A 6000-nucleotide genomic window follows, 5' to 3' on the forward strand; every position below is an offset into this window, starting at 1 on the left:
TAAACATGTTTATTAATGCTGCAAAGATCGTCTTTTTCCCATTCATGTCTATGTGGTTTCCGGTGTTTCTGCAGCCAGCCTCAAGCGGATTTTCGATGTATTGTAGTTTATATCACTTCCGCATTGGCTTCATCATTTGAGACCGGAGTTTGCCGCTTGGTCGAGACCGACAAACAAAGAGTTACAATAGTCTAAGCGTGATGTAACAAAGGTGTGAATAACTCTCTTGAATTAGTTTCTGCGAAGGTAAGGCTTCACTTTTGCTAATAGTCTTAGCTAAATAGAAGCTGTCCCGATTTCCCTTAATTTCTTTGCATTTTATTTATTTATTTTCTACGAAAATGCAGCAGATTTACGATCATGTGATGTATGGTATCCTTGGTCCCAGGCCAATTATTCTGGGCAAAACAACAACAACGTCTCTCTCTTAATCTACGCCAACAACAACCGCTCTCTCTTTTTCTCTGCCTGTCTTCAAACAGAATTCCTGGAACTGCAGCTTGGCACAGAATAACAAAACATGCTGTGCTCTGTTTTGTCCCTTCTGAGCTGCTGTAAACATGATGGCAGTACATGATGGCAGCTGCCGTGAGACCCGCTCCTAATGTAAATATATATACTTATTCTATTTCTACTATATTATTTTTTTAAATAGTTATAAAAGTTATATCCCATTTCCACCCAAATTTGTTCTGCCAAATGCCACTAACTTCTACACACTGCTCCTTTAAGTTAACTAACTACACTTTAGGATCAGCAACTTTGTTGGGGTTTAAACTTGCCAGACTGAATATCAAGGAGTTTGACACAATGCAAAGGTCAAATCACCATAAAGTCTATTTTTGGCTCTTGTTTAGAGTGAAGTTTAATCATCTGGGCACTGTCACATCTCCAGCTTCAGTCTGCAATCAACAAATATATCAATGTTGTTCAGGTTCAGTTTATTTTATTTGGACCCATAGCTAAACTTGTTTTGCAGCCAGTGAGATATTAGATCATTACAGAGTTAAAAAAAACAAATGTAACATGAACAAAGAACTTCTAAGTGCTAAACATACTAAAATATCCTAAAACTAATATAACAATAAAAATGTTAAAGTCAATAAACATAATGAAATGATAAAAGTGCTCTAAGTTCCATTTATAAGGCATATAAGAAAACAATAAACCAATAAAAACGATAAAAATCTAACTTGTCTCTCTAATTCCCATCGTCTGTCCTACGTCAGGTTTTAGTTTGAAATAAGAACAGTCAGTGCTGGTTCTGGCCTCTAATGCTCTGCATCTCATCTACTTCAAAACCCCATCTGTCCGTGCTTGAGCATATGTTTGAGCTGTCCAGCCCCAGCAGAGATATAATTCAGCATGTTTATATCACAGCACCATGAACCGATGTCACACAGCATCACAACAGTCATCCGGCTCTGTGGCACGCTCCTCCACTGCCTCTTTTATCTCATTTAATTACAATGAGAGGATGGCATCAGAGCAGGGCTTTTGTACACGCTGAGATATGAGTCTGTCGTGTGGGAACATCAGTGGGCAACTGTAACCCCGATCTATCCTCCTCCTTTCATTCACTGGCTAATTACATTACCCATCTCTCCTCTGGCCTCGGCCGTGTCAGTGGAACAGCTGGGGTTGTTCCTGGAGCACAGATCGTGGGAGATATAAATCAAAACTGGTCCTGCTGCCAGTGGCTGATACAGAGGGAAGGGAAGGGCGAACCCTAATCTCATCCTCCACTTTAGTTTTTAGGATCTCATTCAGATGAATCATTGGCTGAATGAGAAAGAGAGTTTGGCTAAAATACACGCTGTCCTTGACGGAGCTATTTCTGCATGAACTCAACTTAAGATCCATATCACCATCCACTGGAAAAAGTTACCTCTTATTCAATCTGTCAATCTTTATTTATACAGCACCAAATCACAACAAACATTATCCTCAGACTCTTTCCAAACAGAGCAGGTCTAGACCGTACTCTATGTTATTTTATTAACAAAGGCCCAACATCCAGACAAGATAAGATCCAGTCCCATCTTACAGACAGGACTCAGTCTGATCTTAATCCACCATGAGCAGAGCACTTTGCAGCATTTAGCAAGTTACAGTGGCAAGAACAAACTTCCTTTAACAGGCAGAAACCTCAAGCAGGACCACTCATGTTTGACACACATCTGCTGAGACCGTGTTGGAGAGAGGGATAGAGGGAGATGAAGAGAGAGAGAGAGATTATAGTGGGGAGACGGATAGTAGTAGTTGTAGCAGCTGGAGTCTGGCACGTCCACAGCAGCAGAGATCCAGAGGAACCTACGAGACAAGGGAGCTCAGAAACTCCAGAAAGGTCTATGGTTAGTAACTTTAATGGGACAGGAAGTGTTAAAGTAAGAGACAGGCAGAGAGAGGACGGACAGACATCTGCTGAGACTGAGTTGAGGTTGGAAAGAGGGATAGAGCAGATGAAGAGAGATAGAGAGAGAGGGAGAGAGAGATGATAGTGATCTTGTTGCACACTTGAAAACAAAGAGGGCTCCTCCATTTTCATAACTTGACTCTGTTTCTAGTGTTTCTATATTCTGGAATATAAAAACACGTGTTAGCTTAGCTTAGCGTAACATAGCTACATAGTTCTGGGCAATATGTCCTCATCCACTAAACAATGTGCTAAACTCTCTAACATACGGTGATAAATGTCTGCATACCCTGCAGTTCTCAAATAGACTCTGAGAATATTCTGCATACCCACACTGTTGATATTGTAGCACGGCTATACAGTAGTTATGTCTTTTAGGGCTTAAATGTGTCTTTATAAAAGTTTATGATAAGAGTGCTGTATTGAAGCTCTGGAGTCATCTTGTCCTTGTATTTGCATTGGTTGGAGGTAATGTAAAACACTGCAGCATATAAAATGACGCACCAGTTTTAAGCCGCTGCAGATTTCATATGAAGTACAGAGAGGTTAACGCCTGCTGAGTTCTGTTAGGGTGTTAGCAGGGTTCAATTAGAGAGTGACTCCATCTTCTGCTGTAGATATTTTTGAACATTTGATCTTCTTCCTGTTTTAATGTCTGATGGTGAATTTTAATTTTAATACTAGTTTATGTTAAAAACCACAGATTCAGTTTCTTCGCTGTGGACTGCTTTTCCCTCATTCAAACTACTTGCACTTTGACACACACACACACACACACACACACACACACACACACACACACACACACACACACACACACACACACACACACACAAACACATCAATAAACACTGCAGCCGCATCAAAGTCTCTGCTCTCTTCTTATTTGATTTTACTTCAGTAGTGGCATTTTGAGACCTTATAAGCTAGAACTCTTTTGGTTCGTCCCCTTGTGTACACAATCTGCAATCAGTGCGTGGGCCTCTGAAGCTACAAAGCACAAACAGAGCCTCCCGATTTCCTTATGGACACAGATTCCCACTGGCCTTGATTAACCAAAACAAGCCTTTTTAATCTTCATCTTCTTCCCACAGGCGCCAGCCCAAAGGTGCCCCAGACAGATAATGCCCAGCCTGAGCGCTGTGGGGTGTTAAAAACACTCACCAGTCTTTTATTCAGCTGCCCAAGGCACCAACACTTACAGGAAACTCAAAATCTGTAAAGAATAATTAACACTGGATTTTAAAGATTGTACTCACTTGATTTGTGAAGTGAAGAGTTTACACTTTGCTTTTTTACATTTATCCACTTAGACTGGAACATCCAGCCAAAGGCCTGTATCTTATTAAATCAACCAGGACACCGTCCCCCAGACTCAGAACCGTCACCATCTTATCCAGGCCTCAGACGCTCAAAGCCAAAATAAAGGAAATATACAGCTTTTTATGATTCCCACAAAAACACTGGAGGCAAAACAAACAAACAAACAAACAAAACAACAAACAGAAACATTGATTTGCTCTCATCGGTCGTTCTCTTGGGAGTCTGTAATAGATTTGCTGTGATCTGAGCCGTGATGTAAAGGTGTTTATTTAAGTTTGAGAGAAAATGTGTGCAGTGCCACCCAATTTTGAGTATTTAACCCTTTACACACAGTTATTACCATAGACTATATGAAATATGGACGTAGTATCCGTGATGTCACCCATCTGTTCCTGAAGAGCTGTTTTGAGGCCAATCGTTGGCGGATCCATATTGCTGCTGTCGAGCGATTGTGACACAAAGAGGCGGGCTTTGAGCCTCCTAGCCAACAGCTACAGTGTTCCCGCTTGTCAATCAAGTCAGCTGTGCCTCTCATTGGAAGACTCGTAATCTTAATATCTTCGAAATTAAGATAAGATAAGATAAGATACTCCGTTATTCGTCCCACAATGGGGAAATTCATGGAGTTACAGCAGCAAACAAAAAGAAGAATTTCAACAAGAATAAATGTAGGAAAGAAATGTCCATCAAAGACGACAGCTTGGCCATAATCCTCCTGTCAGCCACAACCTCCACAGGGTCCAGGACTGAGCTGGCCTTCTTCACCAGTGTGTTCAGTCTTGCTCTCCTGTATCCTGTCCGCCCACAGCAGGTGTAATCCTTCCAATGTGGCGTTCGTGTTAGCTCTGTTAGCATGATGCTACTCTGCCAGTATTCCCTCTAGTGCTGGGTTAGCTCGTCCACCTTATCATAGATAGATCTTCCTTTCGCCATAACGGTGGGTGGAAGGACAGGTCGACGTCGTCTTTTTTAGCTTGCACCTCAGTACCAGCACGTCTTGCCTCCTTCTCCTTAGATCGCAGGGAACATCGGGCCCAGCATCGTTTAGCATCAACATGCTACGGGCTGCTAACAGCTGATCTCGTGTGTAAACAATGTTATCATGGATACACGCAGGATCTCCGGACACAGACAGGAACAAAAATAGTAAAAACACCACTGCAAACGAGCCAGTTTGGTGTTGATGGCTAACAACTGAGTCATTAAAAGTCATGACAGGCTCCAAATACAATGAGAACTAAACAGATATGAAAAAAAGTTGAAAAAAGAACAACGAAGAGAGAGCTGCTGCAAAAAGCAGCCACTCGAGCGGCGCTAAGCAACAGGAAAAAAACCAAAACAATTATTACCACGTTAGAAAAAAATTCACCCCCCGTACAGTTTGTGCCGATCGAGAAATCAGCTATCCAGACTACATTCGTCTTTTGTACCAGGCTGTGAATATGTTTATTTCTGCTGTGACGGCCTCAAGCGGATCCTCAATGAACTGCAGTTTTTAGCACTTCCACATTGGATTCATATTTTTAGACCGGAGGTTGCGGCTTGGTTATTATCTGGCTCTCTTACTGACTAGGTAAAAACCCATGCAACAATGATTCCTTCTCAGCAAAAAAAGTGACACCAAGGACCAAAAGTCCCAGGCTGGTCTTGAGAGTGGGGAAATCATGACAGTTAGCGGGCACAGATGTGAGAGCAGCCTGAGGAGCTACTGGACCCCAACCATCTCTGAGAGGAAAAAGTGGAGCAACATCCTATCCTGCAATCCAGACAACGGCAGCAGAGCTGGAGAGAGCATCTCTGAGCTGCTGATCTCTACAACTTAACCCAACACACCTTTTATCCATCATACAATACATCATTATGCATACAGTTTGAGCACAAGCAGAGAAAATCAAAGTGCATGAAGGGACTATTGGAGAGCTACAGCAGGGTTTTATATAGGACAGCATTACAAACTATAAATATGAATGCAATATGTCAAGCTTGAACTGAGAACTGAGTATTCTTTTCTGACTCACTCACAACAGGAAAAAAGATAAGATGAAGACCAAAACTCTTCACTGAAATGAGCTTCAGTTTGTTTCTGTGCTCAGAAAACTACATCAGGTTTCAGTGCCAGTGGGCAAAGAACAACCCATTTTGCAGCTTTTGCCTACCTTTGCCCAAGAGACTGAAAAGCCTTAGCATCAATGGCTGCTGTTTTCATACTGTATACCTAACATTCCTGTTAAATGACACAGCTGAAAATCTCCAGAACGTTG

The sequence above is a fragment of the Notolabrus celidotus genome, chromosome 16 (genome assembly GCF_009762535.1).
Source record: "Notolabrus celidotus isolate fNotCel1 chromosome 16, fNotCel1.pri, whole genome shotgun sequence".
Lineage (NCBI taxonomy): Eukaryota > Metazoa > Chordata > Actinopteri > Labriformes > Labridae > Notolabrus > Notolabrus celidotus.